The following is a 19,792-nucleotide window of genomic DNA, read 5'->3' as shown; positions in this document are numbered from 1 at the left end:
GGATCCTCATCCAAGTGACAGACACTCCATGCAGTTCCATGCAAGAATATGGACTGGCACTTGTGGTAGAGACAGCGTCTGCCTTCAAGATCCACCTTGCACATCCTAGCGGCTTCCCGGAGGGGGGCAGTGGCTATGAGGAATTCCTAGAGGGAGCTAGGGAGAGGTTGTCTAGGAGGCCCACAATTTCAAAGACGCTACGGGTCTATGAAGATCACATGGAATCCACGGACCTCACCTACAGCGATGTTCAAAAACTATATTCCAACATTGAGCCGTTGAGAGTGACTCCAGTTCGCGAAGCAAAGGGGAAGGGGGTCGATCTGGAAACTACCTCGAAGCAGAAAAGGGTGGTCAAGCTCAAGCCGACGTCCGACTCTCCTGCTCCAAAAAAGAAGCTACTCAGTGATGCCATTGCCTCGGGTTCGAACACTACACCCACCAAAAAGAAGAGCCGCAAAGAGCAGAAAGAGCAAGAAGAGGCAGCAAAAATCGTCGCAGATAATAGTACTTATTACTATTCCAACAAAGTATATACAATCAACGTGAGCCGTATCGACATCCAAAGCAAATACAACCACAGGCTAGTATCTGATGAGTGGGTGGAGAAACTGAAGCAGAAGATGCTAGCAAGTCCAGTAACACCCGACATCGCAGACGTGATCCCCTACTACCGAACAATGAAGGGCGAGACGAGGTTTCCAGACTTGATCAATAGGAAGGTGTTGGACGATCAGAACATCCGGTTCTATGCCGTCTCCGGGCAGCATTCTAGCTTGGCGATGCAAGAGATAGTTGTGGATATTATGGTGGGCGAGGAGGTGAAGAAAGTCTTCAAGACAAGAGTTGTCCGCCTGATAAAAGGCAACTCGCCCCTCCGATCTATCATATACATCTCCCATGCGCAAAATGTCAAGCAAGAAACGTGCTATAAATCGGGTCTGCATGAGACATTGGCACGAACACGGAAGCTCTGGGTTCAACTGAAGAAGCCACAAAAACCAGGACAAGGACGTGCACTAGCAACTAGCGCTTGGCAGGTAAGCCTCGTTGCATGTGGCATAGCATGTGGCCTCACACCATTTCCATTGCAGGAATTCTCGAGTCTTCTCTCGAAAACACTGGGGGTCAATGACACACTCAGCATCCATAACATTCTACTCGCGACAAAAGTTGTTTTTGACAAATGGGTAGATGTGCTGAGGAGGTACCATGACGGGGAGTTGCCAAACTCAATGGGTGTGGAGGACGGCCGGAAGCCCAATGATTTGAAGCTCAACGCCTTGCGTTTCTCGCGGTCTCTAGACGATGACGACCTTCTGACAGTGGCTAATGCTCTTCTACGTGGTGAGGTAGTCTTCAACAAGACCAAAATGACTCCCGGCCATATTGTGACATACGAGGACTTGTGCACGACTCTAAGAGCTCGTGCGCTATTGAAGGATTGGATCTTCGAGCAAGTGGCCGTGGAGAGGGTGAGCATCGACACCACGCAAGAGATGATGGAAGCGCTGGAGTTGTCAAATGAAGACATCGACGAGTACGTGAAGGGGGCCCCCAAGTTCATCGATCTGCTGCGGGATGCCACGAAAAGTAAAGCTGAGAAGTTGGATCAGTATCCAAATTTCATTAAGATTGATGTCGACCGTCGGCTTCAGAAACAGCTCGACCCCGCAGCAGAGGCCTATCGAGAACCTTACCGGGTATACTTGAATTCGGATGAGGATCAAAGGTGGAGGAGCATCGTTTCCCGCGGAGATGAGCAGGTCAAGAACATCTTTTGCGTGATGGACTTCACAAACGAGGAGATCACTCATGCAGACGAAGTCAGCTCCATCATTGACTTAATGGTGGGACTTGCGGAGGTGGAATCTTCAGTCCACTATATGATCTACGACTCCGAATCCTATCACAAGTTCTGGAAGGCCTTGAACGAGGTGAAGGCTCGGTTGAAAGGCAAGGAGATGCGGGAGATCCATGGGATAATGGCTAAGAAGAAGATACCGACGAATGTCCGCATCTTCACACTCGCCCTTGTTATTGGTCCTGCAGCAGAGTGGGACTGGAGTGACTTCCCAGCTTCGTTCGACAAGGCCAATCGAATTGATCTGAGGGAGGTCAATTTACCCGTGCCTGAGGAACTGAAGATGGCTATAGAGCTTTCGAATCCAAAGAAAGCTCCAGGTGCAGCATGGGAAATGCTCAGCTGGGTCTTCAACGCAATAGTGGGTGGGTCACCTGCTTCCGACTCCAAGGGCAAATGCGTTGTCGAGTACAACTGCGGCGGACTATTCTTTCGAGCCGCACTACTCAAGGGTGTCCCATGTGTTGCGGTGACAAACTCCATTGAAGAGGTGACTTCAATAGAGCATATAATTACAGTTGCCAAAGAAAAACAGTATCTTCTCTGCGAACCTGGTGAGTACACACTTTAAGTTTAAATGTTATTTCACAAGCTCTGTATGCAGGAGCGTGGCCACCCCCAGATGCTGAAACGGCGTTAACAGCTACTGTTGAAGATACCCATGTTGGGCCGAGCTCACAACCTGCACAAGGTAAGGTCACGTGAGGCCTCACGCCATTTTGATTATAGATCGTTGTGAATATTCAGACACGAGGACTGAAAAGCGCACTGGTGGCGCATCGAAGAAGGACAAACAGACAAGCAATAGGAAAAAAGGAGGTACAAATTATATTTGCAATGGCGTGTGGTCTCATGCCATTCCTTGCAGGAGAAACTTCTTCAAAGGCAAAACAGGCAAGCACCAGCCAAGCTCAAACTGACAGTGGTCATAAAAAGCGAAAGCACGTTGGACAGTCGTCGAGATCAGAGGCGTTTGATTCGAAAAGGAAGAAGGGCAACAAAAAGATGATAGGTAATGCCTCGCGGTTATGGCGTGTGTGCTCATGCCATTCATTGCAGATCAAGGGCTGAGTGAAAGCAGGCAGTCACCACCTCATGACTCAGATTCCTATGGCGGACTCCCCTTCCCCAATCTCAATGGAGAGGTACAATGGATGAGGGATGCTTTTCAAGTCAGGGCCACGTTTTTCTCATCTCGTCGTCTTCGAAGGGTGCAAGAACGTGCAGAAACCATGTTAAGACAGTCGGGTGAGGATACGGTCCTAGGTCACGCACTAAAACAGGCTATGGATGTCTTGTATTTTGAGATGGAGACTCGGCCAGATGATTTTCCCAAGATGGTCCTGGAAGAACAAGCCATCCAGCCTGAGCAGCCTATGGAAGAAATGCAGGAGGGGGATGAGGAGCCAGAGAAAGATAATGAGCAGGAAGAGCAGAAGGACGAAGAGGAGGACAAAGAAGAGGAGGACGAAGAGGACTTGGATGGTCCTCACAATGGTGACGATCATAATAACGACGACGACGATGATAACGACGATGGCCAGCCTGAGGTGGCCAAAGAGTAGCGGAGGAAGGTCATACAAGACAAACCATCAGGTAAATAATAGTACATCCATTCCTAACCTTTTACCATTTCTAACATTGTCCATGTAGGTCGCAGAGCAAATGGTAAGTAGAGATTATTCAGTTGAATTTACAAACTCTAGCCTTTAGTGTCGAGGAAGGATAGTGCCAAGCAAGGGTCGAAATGTATGTCCAATCCTTCAGAATCAGCAGTGCGCCCAAGTGATATCGGTCCTAGTTCCTCAATAGCAGTTGATGGTAAATACAGTATAGTCGATTCAATGTGCTAATGAGTTTGTTTTTAGTAGCACGGGAGGATACCATCTCAATCGAAGGGAGATATTTGGACATGCATATGGATCTGCCAGTGGACTCTACTTGGCTGCAAGAGTCATCAGAGCTGGTGGAGGCTACTATCCATATCAACGCCAAGCAAGCTGACCACGCTCCACTTGATGCTGCCCATACCACTGAGTCAATCTTGTCCACGTATCCAACTGACGGTGACCAGGCGCCATTGGACCCACATGAGGCCGCCCCAGCCGCCGAGCCGGTCGTATCCTCATTTCCAACGGACTCAACGTGTGCCCAATCGTCTGACTACGCGCCGTTGGAACCTCCCTACACCGCCCCTGCTGCCTGTTCGGTCATGTCCACTTTGCCAATGGAGGCACCAGCTGAAATGGCGTGTGCTCACACGCCATCGGAACCACCCCATGCCACTGTTGAGCCAGTTGTACGAGAGTCTACAGCTGAAATGGCATGTGCCCACACGCCATCGGATGCGATTGACCCCACATTGCAGAGGAGAGTATTTCCGCCCTTCACGTTTCCTCGACCAAAACCCTCTCAACGACCATCGGGAGCAACATTCGCTAATATTGTAGATGGTAAAATTGACTTGTACCATTTTTTATGCTGACGCATTTCATTTCAGAGTCACGGCGAAGGTACTGTATCGTTTTTGATCTGAACAGTGTCCTTTTCTCCCATGAGCGTGACTCGTCCTCGAATGTCATTGCACCCTCCAAAGTCTGCGGTCGCAAGTTGGTCAAAAGAGACAGATTCACATTAATCACACGGGAGAAACTGCGGGATCTAATAATGACCATGCGACACTTAAAACAGAGGGCCGGGTTCAATTTGCAATTGGGAGTTTGGACATCCATGATGCGCCACAATGCATTAACGTTGCTACAGATGATGCACGATCAGACGCGAGTAATATTACCATTTGACTTTCTCCTAACGCAGGAGGATTGCTTGACTATGGTCCATGTGAGGGGTAGCAAGCCCATCTTCGTCAAGCCAGAGGCTGTAGTGATGAACCGGACTGCTAGGTCAAGTGAAATCCTCATCATCGATGACTCGCCGATTAAAACTGCAGCGAACACGCACACATATGCAGTGCACCCCATCTCTTGCAGTATGGAAACTAGGGAGAAGAAACCGTATGTTCTGGGGGACCTTGCAAAACGGCTTGGAGCGATGGTGATAGAGAACCGGCCAGTCCAAGAGGTGGCTGCAGAAATCAACCAAATGGCAGATGGAACGGTATATTAGAAGCCATTTGATCGGACAGACACCAGTCATCATTTATGGCATGTATATTGTCTAGCCAAGCACTATCCGCATCTCCATAATCTGCTCAACCGAATGGGTTCTTCGACCACTGAACATGAGCGTGGACGTATTAGAGAAGAGATGGCATTACTATTGGGTTTAAATCCTGATAGTGTGGAGAGTGATGAAATTCCAAGATTATTGTATAGGCGTTGGAGGCAAAAAATAATAGTCTGAGATTGCATGTATTTATTTAAAAATGTAACTTATTATAGCATGGGGTTCCATGCCATTGTATTAATATTAAAAGACAATTCTTTGAGAGGATTTGCATTATACTAGAAGTGTTACAGCATGTTATTGGAAGTCTACGAAGTTGTTTTATTAATAAGGGGAAAGTAAAGATTGAATGGGGACTTGGGCTCCACCTAGACTCGGAGCAACTGAGCCAATATTAAAAGGATGGAAAGAAATTGGACGACGATGACAAGGAGAAGAGAGAGGTGAAGCAGTGGCAGGGGGAGGAGAAGTGATTGAGTAGACATTTCCTTATTTAAAATAAAATGGCATGTGCCTCAATGCAATTGAATTTTGTTATATTTATATACTATATAAAGGTTTGGAAACCTTATTTTACAAGTGGGATAATGACAATTCCCACTTTAACGAAATAGAGCTTCATAGTGCTGAACGTTGTTGGAGCATTGCATAACCCGAACAGCATGACAAGGAACTCATAAGATCCATACCAAGTCTTAAAGGTTGTCTTCTCCACATCCTGATCTGCCACCCGTATCTGATGATACCCGGACCGTAAATCAAGTCGCGTAAAATACTTAGCCTTTAAGAGTTGGTCAAACAAGTCATCAATGTGAGGCAAAGGATAACTATTTTTAACCGTGATCTTGTTGAGTGCCTGATAGTCAATACACATCCTCATGGTTCCATCCTTTTTCATAACAAAAAGGACTGGTGCTCCATAAGGTGACTTGCTTGGTCGAATATGACCTTTGTCAAGAAGCTCCGTAAGTTACTTCTTGAGTTCAGCCATCTCCTTGATGTTCAACCGATATAGAGCTTTCGTAGGTGGTTTAGAACCCAGAATAACCTCAATCCGATGATCAACCTCCCGGCTAGGAGGTAGCCCTGGTGGCAAATCCTTCGGAAAGATATCCTGATTCCATGCCAACAACTCCAATATCTTCTGTGGTATAGGATCGACCCCGTCACCGATTCGAACTGAGTCACCAACACTCTCAGCTTCCATCACTTGAACCCAAAAGGTCCGACATCCCTTCTTAGCTGCTTTTTGAGCGGCCCTCGCAGTCAGGAACTTTGCATCCCAATCCTTTAAGGAACGCTTTTGCAACTGAAAGGATACATAAAGATGTCCTTCTGACTTTAACATGATACGACTTTGTCCAGCACCATAAATCCCTTTTATATACTTGTTGAAGAAATCCATACCAAACACCATCTGAAAATTGTGAGACACAAAATCCCTAGGCCCCAAAGTGGAGCCGGAAGGGCGCCACATGGTAGTGGCCGAAGCGAGAGCCAAACGAGTGTAACACGTTTGGACCAAAAGCCCCGACTTGAAAAGTCAAAAGCGGGAGTGGAACTCCCAACGAAGTGCTCGAGGAACGAGCACGAAGCGAGCAAAAGGCGAGGCTCCAAAAAGGGACCCAAAAGGACCAACACATGAGACGTGGGAGTGTCCGAAATGGACTCGAGTTGGAGTCCGAAGTGGAGTCCGAGATGGACCCGAGTTGGAGTCCGAAGTGGAGTCCGAGATGGACCCGAGTTGGAGTCCGAAGTTGAGTCCGAGATGGACCCGAGATGGAGTCCGAAGTGGAGTCCGAGGTGGACCCGAGATGGACCCGAGTTGGAGTCCGAGGTGGAGTCCGAGATGGACCCGAGATGGAGTCCGAGATGGAGTCCGAGGTGGACCCGAGATGGACCCGAAATGGAGTCCGAGATGGAGTCCGAGATGGACCCGAGATGGAGTCCGAGATGGAGTCCGAGATGGACCCGAGATGGAGTCCGAGATGGAGTCCGAGATGGAGTCCGAGATGGAGTCCGAAGTCGAGACCGAGACCGGGACCGAGACCGAGACCGAGACCGAGACCGAGACCGAGATCGGGACCGAGACCGAGACCGAGGCCGAGGCCGAGACCGAGCCCGAGCCCGAGTCCGAGTCCGAATCCGAGTCCGAGTCCGAGTCCGAGTCCGAGTCCGGAGCCTGAGAGGGTGAAAGCCCAAAGCGTTCGTCTCCCAGACCCTGGGGGGTTTGGTGAGCCCCAAAAGTATAGTAGGGGGAGGACTGCAGTGGAGCCAGTTTGGCCAGGAAAGGCCAGTTTGGCCCAGGAAGGCCGGACCCAGTGTTGGGTGCTGAGCTGACCACTGGGAAGTCCAAGACTAGAGTGAACATGGACCGACAAGCGGGGTAGCTTGGTGAAGTGTTCAAGAGCCGGCTCTAGTTCCCCCGGGAGATCGACTGGCCGATGCTCCCAGTCCAAGTGTGGGTGGCACTACCTACTTGGATACCAGGCGTGGCTCAACGGAACCTCGCTCTAAGCCCATGGCTAGAGCACCTAAAGGCGATAGGTGGGGAGAGTACCCAGGTGGCTCGCGTAAGGCCACGGTGTTCCGAAATGTTGTCCCAAAGGCCCAGACTGTGGAAAGGAAGAGGAGTAGTCCTCTGGGGTAGTGACCAAGGACACAGTCATGTGGTGAGGAAGTCCCAGAGGACCGTGGGACTTAGGGGTCGGGCCAGTGGGCCTCGATCCAGTGGCAGTGTTGGCAAACACGGCCAGGGGCAGAAAGGGACTTGGTAGGAACTGACAAAGGGACTTTGGGGAAGGCAATTCCCCAGGTCTGTGGGCATCCTAAGGATGCTAAGGAGTGGATCTAGGATGACCCCTCGTGGACACATGGCCCAGTCTTGGAGAGACGAGGTGGTGATGCAAGTGGTGTTGAACCACTAGTGCAGCAAAGGTGAATGGGCATGGCCTTAGCGTAACGGGCCGAGATGTCAGTGGTACCTTTGGGTGTCGGTCTCAGGACCGGACACGTGGAGCACTTGGACCAGGTGCAAGTGTGGAGTGGCATGGATGCCATTCTTGGGGCTAGCAAGTCCCAAGTCCTGAATTGGACTGATGGAGGTTGTGAATGAGACTCCTCCAAGTGGTCGGAGGTGTGGTTAAGTGACTAAAGCGGAGGTAGCTTTTAGTCGCTTACAATTTGGTATCAGAGCTGTTCCTTAGTCCGACTTTTATTGGTGCTCAAGTATATCACCACTAGTGTTGGCATCGGAAGGTCCAAGGAGTGGGTCTATCCTTGAGGAGTAGCAAGTCGGGAAGACATGGCTCTCCATTACAGTTCATGTGTGAACTTGTAGACGAGGTGGTGGATAGAAAAGGGCCAATAATGGAACGACTTTGGGATCTTGGGAACAGTGCAAGGTTTTCCTCATTGAGTTGAGGATGTGATCCGGATGAGCATTTGTCTCAGCAAATTGGCTAAGGTTGTTGTGGTAAACAACTAAAGTTGGGATCACGGGAAAGATAGAGACTCCAAAACAATAAAGGAGTCACAAGATTATCCTCATATAGTTGAGGTTGGTGCTCATGAATGTGAGACCAAAGGTAAGGACCGTGGAAGGTCAAATACGGAAGAGGACTCAAGTCCTTGAAATGGTAGCCGGGGCTACCTTTAATAAATGCTGGAACAACCCAAGGAGTTGGGGGTGTATTGAGTGGATGAGTGGTATTCTCATCATATGGACAAGTAGTCCTAAGGGGCAAAGGTTGCCCCCAGAGAACAAAATCAAGTGTCGGAGTAACACTTGTGAAAATAGTCCTTTTGAGTAGGACAGGAATGCAAGAAGTGTATTCCAGTGAGCTAGTGCCTCACAAGTAGGACCTTACGGGTCTGTGGATTGACCAAGTCCAAAACTGCTGGATGACTCAAGTAGAGTCAACGGATGGTCCTAAAAGGACTGAATGAAGCATTTGGACTGAGGTGCGTTGTACCCCACAAAGGATGGGGTGGGATCATAGGATCCAAAGATGAGAACAGAGGGTATCTCATCGATGGCAAAATGTGCCATGCTAAAGTTATGAGAAAGGTGTTCCCAGAAGAAAACAACTTTGACATAAAGTTGTGTGTGACCTATATGGGGCAGTGCTAACAGATGGTTGGTATGAGAAAGAGCGGTGTTGGTCTTGGCAAAGACTTAAACACGAAGGGGAAATGTCATAGAGGTAGGCTCGTGGAGCCAATGGTGTGGAGACACCAAATGTGCCAAGGTGTGATACCTTGAGGCTATGATGGTGGGTTCATGAGAACCCCTTGCCAAAGGAATCCCAATGGAAATGGGAATGGCATAGCCTAAGCTGTAGAGCATGCAGTTGGAGTGTGGTGACCCAGATAATGATGGAGGTGTGAAAGCACCAAGCAATGAGTTGTAGGACTTGACAACTATGAGGCAACTAAGCAAGAGGTGCAAAATAACTTGTTAAACGGGTAGAAGGTAGCTACCCAAGACTTCTTAATAGCATAAGGAAGTTGGATATACCCTTACGGGGGATAAGTTGCTTGTGTTGCGATATAGTAAGTCAATGTCATAAAAGGAAATACTCATTGTCAAGAGAGCCATCATTGGGACACCCGAACACTCTAGAACACCAGAAGGTGGTGTTTGATGTCGCGAGGGCAATGGATAAAGCCCAAGGGACTAAGTCCCTAGCGAATGATGGATAGAAGATGCTATCCAAATGTCCAAGGTTGCGGAGACAGGAGAGACTGTCTACCCGAGTTGGACAAAGCCAAAAATGGAATTTTGGCAAGGCTAGTGATGGGCATGTAAAGGCCCATAAGCAACAATGTAATTCCAGTGTGTGGGATTATAAGGTGAGCATACCCGGATTGAGGAACCACTCCCTAGGCTATTGGGTAGGTTCATCCCTAAGAATACTTGCTAAAGCGTGATAGAAAGTGCAAAGCTATCCTCCTAGTCTTGAGGAGAATGACCAAAGGAAAGGTGTGAAGCCAAAAAGCAAGTAGTAAGGGGATAGAACCAAACCATAGGAATCGAAGGGCATAACCAAGGTTGGTTATGCCAGCTGGGAGTGGAGAATCAAGTGGGGGCTCGAGGGTGTTGCCGCTAGCAACCGTGATGCCATGGAGAGTCTAAAATATGGAATTGTCCATGTTAGACTATGTGGCATTTTGAAGGCTTGCAAAAAGGGAGGCCTTAGCAAGCTGAGGGACAGAGTTCCTTCAAGGTTCCCAAAGACGATTCTAGGTAGCTTAGTACCTAGAAAGGCCAAGTGTAAATGGTTCATGGAACGCGCGAAATCAGAGTGGCGCAGCAGAAGCGTGGTCTTGAAGCTTGCCATGAGGCAAGGTTATCAAGGTTAGGGAAGTAGTTCCCAAGTGTTCAAAGAGAGGGCTTTGAACAAAAGTCGATGGTCAAGGACTTTCACGCTTATGCAGGAACCATGTTACAATGGTCGGAGGACTTGCCAAGTGAGATTGGCACGTCGGGGGAACAAAGACCCTAGTTGAAGGTGATATCTTCAAAAAGGGTGGGCCAGGGGGCCGAGCATGGAGGAGTCCATGCATGATCACAGACATGTCAAGTGAGAGGACTTGGCAGTGTGGAGGAACTAGGTTCCTAAGCTGTGATCTGTAGCGCGCTTTAAAAGTAGGTTGGTGCACCGGCGTGGGGAGTCACGCCAGGCATCTAGTGTGATGCCGTTCGTAGATGCATATACGGAGGTTGGGTTCGAGTCCCGACCCTCTAGTGCTTGGGTTCGAGTCCCAAATCACTAGGGCGTGGTGATGGTTTGGAATATGAGGACACTCATATTTCGGTGGTCATGGACTCTCAGTGGGGAGACTGGTTTGGGCACACCGCCAAGCGAGGGATGCCTCGGAGTCGTGATGCACGGTTAGATTGCTTAGTGTGAAAGCTCAGCATATCTAACTTGAACACTTTGGTGCAAGTGGCACCAAGGTCGTGGTGAGTGAGATGGGGACACCTAATCTCAGTTGCTATGAACCCTTGGCCGTAAGGGCTAGCTTGGGTGCACCGCCAAGTGTGGGGGATGCCCCCGGGGTTATAGTCAACAACTTGGAGGTCTAGAAAACCAAGTACCTATTGGCAACTCTGTTAAGCTGCCAAGGTGAGATCACTAGGTGATCTTATGGCCAGAAAAGGACAAGGTCCTTGGTTGGCTAAGGAATGAAGTTCCTGGTTCAAAATGTTGAAATTGAACTGCTTAAGGTGGTGTGGCTTGGTCGTGATAACCAAGTGGGAAGAGCACCTAAGGGAAATAAACTATGTCCGTGCGATGGCAAAGTGAGTCCGAGGAAAGTAGTCTCTATAAAAGACCCATGGGAGGGTCACGAAATTGGGCCGTGGATAGAGCCCATAGCAGAAGATGCTAAAGAGACGTACTAGGGGTGAACATCCTCCGGACTTGGCAAAGAAGAGTCTTTGCTATGGAACCGAAACAATACCTCAAGGAGGGAGGTAGAGATTCGATGTTGCTTGGTGCAACAATCAACGGATAGGAGCAAAAGATGAATGGCCAAGATAGGGCCGTGGAATCCCTTGGAAGGAATCCAAGTGACAAAGTTAGGCGAGGAACACTAATGTGTTGGACGCTAACAAGTTGCAGGAAAGGAAGTGTGTTTCCAAGGAGGGATTCCGAATTGCTCCGATTTGGCAAAAGTGGAAGCTCCAAGGGAGGGAGTGGTAAGGTAGCCAAATGATAGGGCGATGAACAGCCCTAGCACAAAGTATGATAACTGGAACTTTGGCACGAAATAGAAGAGAGGATGATGGTGCCCTCGAGTAGAGAACTTCCTAGGATGGGAAGTGGAGTTGCACAAAAGGTGCAAGGCAAGGTGTCGGAGACACCTAGGAAATTGACTCCAAGAAGTCAAAATTCAAAGTTCCAAAGTGCAAAGGTTATATCGATGGAAATTGAGACTACTCGAGAAGGAGTAGTGGGATTGACTTAGAGAAGGGTCTCTAAGAGGTTTAGCGAGAACTAAACCAATAAAAGGAGAGAACCACTCCTTGTGGTCCAATCAGTCTCTAAGTTGGGGAGACTACCCTCCTTAGAGGATAGGCAAGGCATGGTGAGCCTTTGGTGTCAAACCATTGAGGCATATGCAAAAGGCATGGTGAGCCTTCAATGTCAAACCATTGACAAATATTGGCTAGGTGCCAAGGATGGAAATGGTAACACATACGAGTGTTACTTTACAAAATGGTTTACCGTTCGATGAGGACATCGAACTTCGTCTATGGGTGGTGGAGTTGTGAGACACAAAATCCCTAGGCCCCAAAGTGGAGCCGGAAGGGCGCCACATGGTAGTGGCCGAAGCGAGAGCCAAACGAGCGTAACACGTTTGGACCAAAAGCCCCGACTTGAAAAGTCAAAAGCGGGAGTGGAACTCCCAACGAAGTGCTCGAGGAACGAGCACGAAGCGAGCAAAAGGCGAGGCTCCAAAAAGGGACCCAAAAGGACCAACACATGAGACGTGGGAGTGTCCGAAATGGACTCGAGTTGGAGTCCGAAGTGGAGTCCGAGATGGACCCGAGTTGGAGTCCGAAGTGGAGTCCGAGATGGACCCGAGTTGGAGTCCGAAGTTGAGTCCGAGATGGACCCGAGATGGAGTCCGAAGTGGAGTCCGAGGTGGACCCGAGATGGACCCGAGTTGGAGTCCGAGGTGGAGTCCGAGATGGACCCGAGATGGAGTCCGAGATGGAGTCCGAGGTGGACCCGAGATGGACCCGAAATGGAGTCCGAGATGGAGTCCGAGATGGACCCGAGATGGAGTCCGAGATGGAGTCCGAGATGGACCCGAGATGGAGTCCGAGATGGAGTCCGAGATGGAGTCCGAGATGGAGTCCGAAGTCGAGACCGAGACCGGGACCGAGACCGAGACCGAGACCGAGACCGAGACCGAGATCGGGACCGAGACCGAGACCGAGGCCGAGGCCGAGACCGAGCCCGAGCCCGAGTCCGAGTCCGAATCCGAGTCCGAGTCCGAGTCCGAGTCCGAGTCCGGAGCCTGAGAGGGTGAAAGCCCAAAGCGTTCGTCTCCCAGACCCTGGGGGGTTTGGTGAGCCCCAAAAGTATAGTAGGGGGAGGACTGCAGTGGAGCCAGTTTGGCCAGGAAAGGCCAGTTTGGCCCAGGAAGGCCGGACCCAGTGTTGGGTGCTGAGCTGACCACTGGGAAGTCCAAGACTAGAGTGAACATGGACCGACAAGCGGGGTAGCTTGGTGAAGTGTTCAAGAGCCGGCTCTAGTTCCCCCGGGAGATCGACTGGCCGATGCTCCCAGTCCAAGTGTGGGTGGCACTACCTACTTGGATACCAGGCGTGGCTCAACGGAACCTCACTCTAAGCCCATGGCTAGAGCACCTAAAGGCGATAGGTGGGGAGAGTACCCAGGTGGCTCGCGTAAGGCCACGGTGTTCCGAAATGTTGTCCCAAAGGCCCAGACTGTGGAAAGGAAGAGGAGTAGTCCTCTGGGGTAGTGACCAAGGACACAGTCATGTGGTGAGGAAGTCCCAGAGGACCGTGGGACTTAGGGGTCGGGCCAGTGGGCCTCGATCCAGTGGCAATGTTGGCAAACACGGCCAGGGGCAGAAAGGGACTTGGTAGGAACTGACAAAGGGACTTTGGGGAAGGCAATTCCCCAGGTCTGTGGGCATCCTAAGGATGCTAAGGAGTGGATCTAGGATGACCCCTCGTGGACACATGGCCCAGTCTTGGAGAGACGAGGTGGTGATGCAAGTGGTGTTGAACCACTAGTGCAGCAAAGGTGAATGGGCATGGCCTTAGCGTAACGGGCCGAGATGTCAGTGGTACCTTTGGGTGTCGGTCTCAGGACCGGACACGTGGAGCACTTGGACCAGGTGCAAGTGTGGAGTGGCATGGATGCCATTCTTGGGGCTAGCAAGTCCCAAGTCCTGAATTGGACTGATGGAGGTTGTGAATGAGACTCCTCCAAGTGGTCGGAGGTGTGGTTAAGTGACTAAAGCGGAATGGAAAAATTAGTCGCTTACAAAAATCTGGTATCTTCAACACCACCAAGTCCACTCTTTCTTTCCACTTGGATATCTTTATTGGAATATCACTCACAAACTTTCTGGCTATTTGCCCACCTTCTTCAAACTAGAAGTGCATAGGCGACATTTGCTCAGCATTCAATCCTAACAACTTAACTAAGTCTTCGGATATCACGCTGTGCGTAGCTCCCGTGTCAATCATCACTTGGATTCGGTGTCCACGGACAAAACCTACCAGATACATCAACGGATTAGTGTTTGCATTGACTGCAAGAAAAGCTTGAGGAAAACAACGAAAGTTACTCACCTCTTCTTCCTCATAGTCTGCATTGACCAACTCGTCAATCCCTTCAGCTTCACCACCACCATCTTCCCTTATGACATTAACCCGAGACCTTATCTTATGCTTGTTGGGACATTCCGAGGACCTATGTCCCAACTCTCCACAATGGAAACAATGACCCACACTACCCGTTCCGCTAGGAGTAGGTTTTGTAGGTTGCTGCTGCTTGTACCCACCAGGAGGAGGAACAGAGGGCCTAGGGCCAGAAGAAGCTGCTGGTGGTCTCCAACCACCACGACCTTTATTAACTGTAGCTTGTGAGCCCCCAGGGTGGTGTAGCGCATGTGATCATGGGATGAGATTTGGATATACTGTCACTGTGGATCCTTGGAACTTTGGGGGATAAATGGGGATAAAATAGCCACTAAGGGCTCTCAATTGCCCCTTTTCCAGTTGGCTTAAGGGGAGAGAGATAAGGTGCGCTACAGGCGGTACCTACTTTCCACCCTTTGTTTTCGATCACCTTGCTTATTCCCAGAATTCCTATTCTTATCCGAGTTACCAGCATAAGGTTGTTGATATTGTTCCATAAGCGAGTGACTAAAGGCAACTTGCTGCGCTGCCTCCTTACACTCCAAGTATGTCTTCGGCTTAAACTTCAAAATCTCATTGCGAGAAAATGAACTTAAACCCTCCAGAAAATAACTCCAAGCATCTTCGTCACTCATATTTGCAATCATAATGCGCTTCTGAGCAAACGCATTAACGTAATGCATAAGGTCCCCTCGCTGCTTTAACCGTCGCAGCTCCGCGCGAAGTCTCAGACCAAGGTCATCCGGCAAGTATTCCTTATGGATACGAGACCACATCTTGGTCCAACTTCTAGTCTGCCCTTTTTAAAAACACACCTGACGCCACCAAGTTTTGGCATGATCGGTGAGAAAGGATTGTGCACACGCAACTTTTGTACGATCATCTACGTCTGCCACTATGAAATAATTTTTCATATCGTAGACCCAGTCTTCCAAAACCTGATAGTCCCGCATGCCTATGAAATTGGGTGGTTTTGGAGGCTTGAACTTTGAAACTCGTGCAACCGGGGGCGGTTGCAGAACTTCATCGTCCTCAGAACTTGAAGAGGAGTCCGGTTGCTTAGGTTTAGCTTATTTAGCTGCCTCAGCTTCTTTCTTCCTCTTTTTGTTCTCCTTCTTCAATTTGCGAACTTCCCTTCACAAATTCTCAATCTCCACTTCCTGAGCCGTATGCTGCAATGCCGCAGCATCTGGCTCTTCCTCTTCTGACTCGGCCTCAGCCTTTTCTGTAGCATCTCTAGCAGGAGTTTCCTCCTCTCGATTTGCCCGTCTAGAGGTTTCAGCATCATCAGCATGGTTCCTCTTCACCATCCTGTTAGCTGCATGCATGCCTCTATCAGTAACTAAACATGCATACAACGTTCTTACCGAATGGTGCTATCCAACTAATCCTACCTAGGTCGCTTCGGATCTACTAGAAAAGTCTCTGCGTATGCAACTTGAGTCAGAAAATCCGATGAAAGTTGGATAGGAATCGCTGAGACAATCCCTCTGATACCAAATGTAGCGCACCTGAATTTGGAGCCGAATTCCAAGCCCGTTGTGCTACGAAACAAGGGTCCGGTACAATCCCACGAGCACCAGCTCCCCATATCCAGCACCTGCACGCAAAATGGTGTCAGATGGAGTCTAGCACAATTTTGGCATACTGGTGGCCTAACGCAAGAAGGAGGGTACTCCACCGACTAGAGCAGCATGGAGTTTGGGCTTAGACCCAAGCCGGACGCAGAAAAAGGAGCGACACAGCCCAGCGGGTGCCAAATTAATGTCTCAGGTGGTCGGACATGCATTCCAAACACTATCCCTACTATACATTTGGAACCCCCCACAACCCCCCCCCCCCGGAAGAACCAACAGGTTTTTTTTTCCCATTTTTTTAGGGGGAAGGAAGGTTTTTTTGGGAATTAAAAAGGGATTAAAGTTTTTTTGGGAAGGGGGTTTTTCAAATAATTCTACCTGGGGTGTTTTGGTTTTTATAAAAAATTTTTTGGGTTAGAAATTTGGTTTAAAAAATTCGGAAAAAATTGGGTGGGAATTGGTGGAAAAATTTTTTTTATTCAAAATTGTGGGCCCCTGAATTTGGGGGGGAATTTCAAACCCTTTTTTTTTAAAAAAAAGGGTTGGGTTAAATTCCAGGGGGCACAGTTTCCCATTTTCGGGCCTTGGAAGAAAAATGGTTTTAGGGGGGTTTTAACAAAATTTTGGGATTTGGGGGGCCTAAGGGAAAAAGGGGGGTTTTTCCCCGATTAAGACAACATGGGTTTTGGGTTTAAACCCAAACGGGGCGGAAAAAAAGGGGGGAACAAGCCCCGGGGGGGCAAAATTAATTTTTTGGGGGGTTGGGAATGCTTTTAAAAAATTTTTCCTTATTAAATTTTGGAAACCCCAAAAAACCCCCCCCCCCCCCCCCCCCCCCCCCGCCCCTCCCTTGAGGGACACACGCTTTAGGCTTTCACCCAAAGCCTCCCTTAGTACCAGGAATTAGTCTCTAGGACAAGTCCGAAACTTACTAAATATGGAATGGTGCTAGATTGCGAATTTGGACACGGTACAAACACCATTGTGTTCAGGCCGATCTCTACATTCCGTAGATATGCCAAATGAGCAAATTTAGACACTTTCCATAAATGGAGTTAAACTTCTATATACTTTGAGCAGAATATTATTAAGTATTCCACTCAATAATTCATTGAACTATTTAAATAATTTTGTTAAATCTATCATTTACTGGCCTAGTTAGGCACACAAGATAGTTTAGTTTTTACTTTTTTATACTTTTGCTTTATCACACAAAGTGGGGATTAAACAACTTTTGTCTAGGTCTTTAAGAAAAATATATCTTCTGATAGGTGTGGTGGATTGCTAGTAAATATTTTTATTTTGTTTACTCCAATTCCTCTATTTAACTTCTATGAAAACAGTGAAGGGTTGTCAATTCTCAATCTCTTCACTTAGGTGCGTAGAAGGTCTTCCCCTTTCTATCCGTGCCTAGTGTGGTTAAGATTAATTTAGTGCAAGATTTGTAACACGTGATAGCCAGTTCCAAAGTAGTTTGTCTGCTTCACAGTGGGTCTTACCCTCTGGCTTATAGCCAACCTTGCTCTTACAACTGTGGAATTGAAAAGAGTGGCCTATTACTTTTAGCAAATTTTAGGTAAATTAGATCAATACTAGGGATTAATTTGAATGGAGCGTGGAGACTATTCCGTGAAATTGCTTTGTGGAATCAACACAAAAGTCAAATTGTCTAGTCCATAATAGCCTATTTTAAATCAATTTTCTTGTGGAATGACTTTATATAGTTTTTTAAACATATGATAGCTAATTCATGGAAGATTTTACTTCAGATTTAGAGAAAAATTACTTTTCAAGACAAATTTCTCTCTAATCTCTTTACCAACGGGTGGTTATGGTCAATACAAGTCTTTCCTCAAGCTTGTATGACAAAATTTTGAGCTTTGTAGTATATTTCAAAATTTCAGAGTATTTGAAATTATTTCACCTTTTTAGATAAAACCCTTTTCTAATATGTCTAAGTTTATTTTAGTTCTTTAGAGATCAAAGTGCATGAAATACCTTTTATAAAGTATGAACCACCCTTTGTGAGACATAATCCCTAGGTGTACGTACCTCCTTATAGAAGAGAATTCCCACATAATAAATATTTTCCACATAGGCAAAATTATACAACTATTCTAATAAGAGTTGTAGCTCAATTTCTGCCTACGTTTGGAACACACAAATTACCCTGTTTTGCTAGACGAAACAGTCTAGAGGCTTCATACTATAAATGTAGAATAGAGAGTTGTAGAGCTTGCTACTAGGCATAGGTGTTAATCTTGGACCTAAAGTGATGAGTATTTCCCCTAGCAATTGAATGTTGCTCAATTGGTCTAAAAGGTGGATTTTTTCGCTTATTCACTTGTATATTTGCTCTTTGTCTATGCCTCACTTCAAGGGATATAGGGTGTGTTTCATGTGATTGCACTTGATTTTTCCCTATGGGGCTAGATGTGATGTGAGTGTTTTCAAAATCTATAAGAGGATGACACCTTTCACACTAAGCAGTGTTTGTAAGTTCTCTATGTATAAAAGATGAGCCTTGATTAATTTGCCTAGGTGTATTAAGTGTAGAGCGGTTTGAACAGTTAAAGTGATTCATGATAACTGTTTCCGAATTTTCGACTTATGAGTTTTGTTTGAGTCTTATAGGCTCTTACAATATGCGTAGGAAATTTAAACTCGAGACAAATCTACTCTCAAACCATGTTTGAGTAGTAGTCCAAGTTAAAGGACTTTGGATTAAAGCCTTCAGACAACACAATGTTTTAATTGTGATTTTGCCTTTGTTAAAGCTTCATAAGATTTGGGTGAATAATTCCTCAATTTGTTTTTTATTAAGGTTGGCTTTAACTCTCTTTAAACTAGAGTCGAAGACAAGAGTTACAAATGCCTAATTTTTCTGCTTGTGTATGCCTAGAAAAATTGTGATACACTGTTGAAAACTTGTTCAAAATGAAAGAATTCTAGAGTACTTGATTGTGTTTTCCACATCAAATGAACTCTATTTTTTCTTTTGGATTTTTCTCAAGAAAATTTAAACTTAAGTTTCTTAGCAATGTATGTCATACTTCAATTTCAAACTCGTCCTATGATTTATAGCCTTGGTGATGGTTGAAAACTATCTTTCTTGCATTGTTTGGGCATTAAACCATTGCAATCGCAAGAAGAGCTTTTTTGTTTAGTGTTGTTTAGATTCAAGGCTTCTATAATCACTAAAGAGATCTTTTTGTGATTCTTAATGTTAAACACATTTGGAATTCACAAATGATTTTTTCCCGGTTGTTTTTTGAGCCAAAGAGTGATGGCTTATTCCACCGTAGTTGCCAAATGTGAGTAAGACTACTCATGTTCTTGCCCCTGCCTGCAAAATAGTGATAAATAAACAAAGATGAGAATGCAGAAGTAGCGAAGAGAAGAAAATGAGAATGAGAAGAGAATAGAATATAGAAGCATTCAGCCTCGAACCCTAAGTAAGGATAAGCATATGTCACTCTTTCAACTCTACTTTGCACAAACAATCATAGGCAGGTGAAAAAATAGTTAATTCAATGCAAATGCACACAATAATGAGTGGGGGTTGTTTTTTAACATGTCTAAGTGTTATTTATATATTACATGATTTTATAACCATTTTTAAGGTCAAGTCTTTCTTCTTTAGATGCATAAAATTAAGTATAATTCCATTTTGCCTAAGCTTCCTTTTTCTGCTTTGTTTGGGAAGATATACAAGATAAAACATTTACCCCTTTGTCATAAAAAGTTTAATTC

The sequence above is a fragment of the Selaginella moellendorffii genome, unplaced genomic scaffold, assembly GCF_000143415.4.
Source record: "Selaginella moellendorffii unplaced genomic scaffold, v1.0 SELMOscaffold_10, whole genome shotgun sequence".
NCBI lineage: Eukaryota > Viridiplantae > Streptophyta > Lycopodiopsida > Selaginellales > Selaginellaceae > Selaginella > Selaginella moellendorffii.
The sequence above is the reverse complement of the archived record's forward strand: the minus strand, read 5'-3'. Positions refer to the sequence as shown.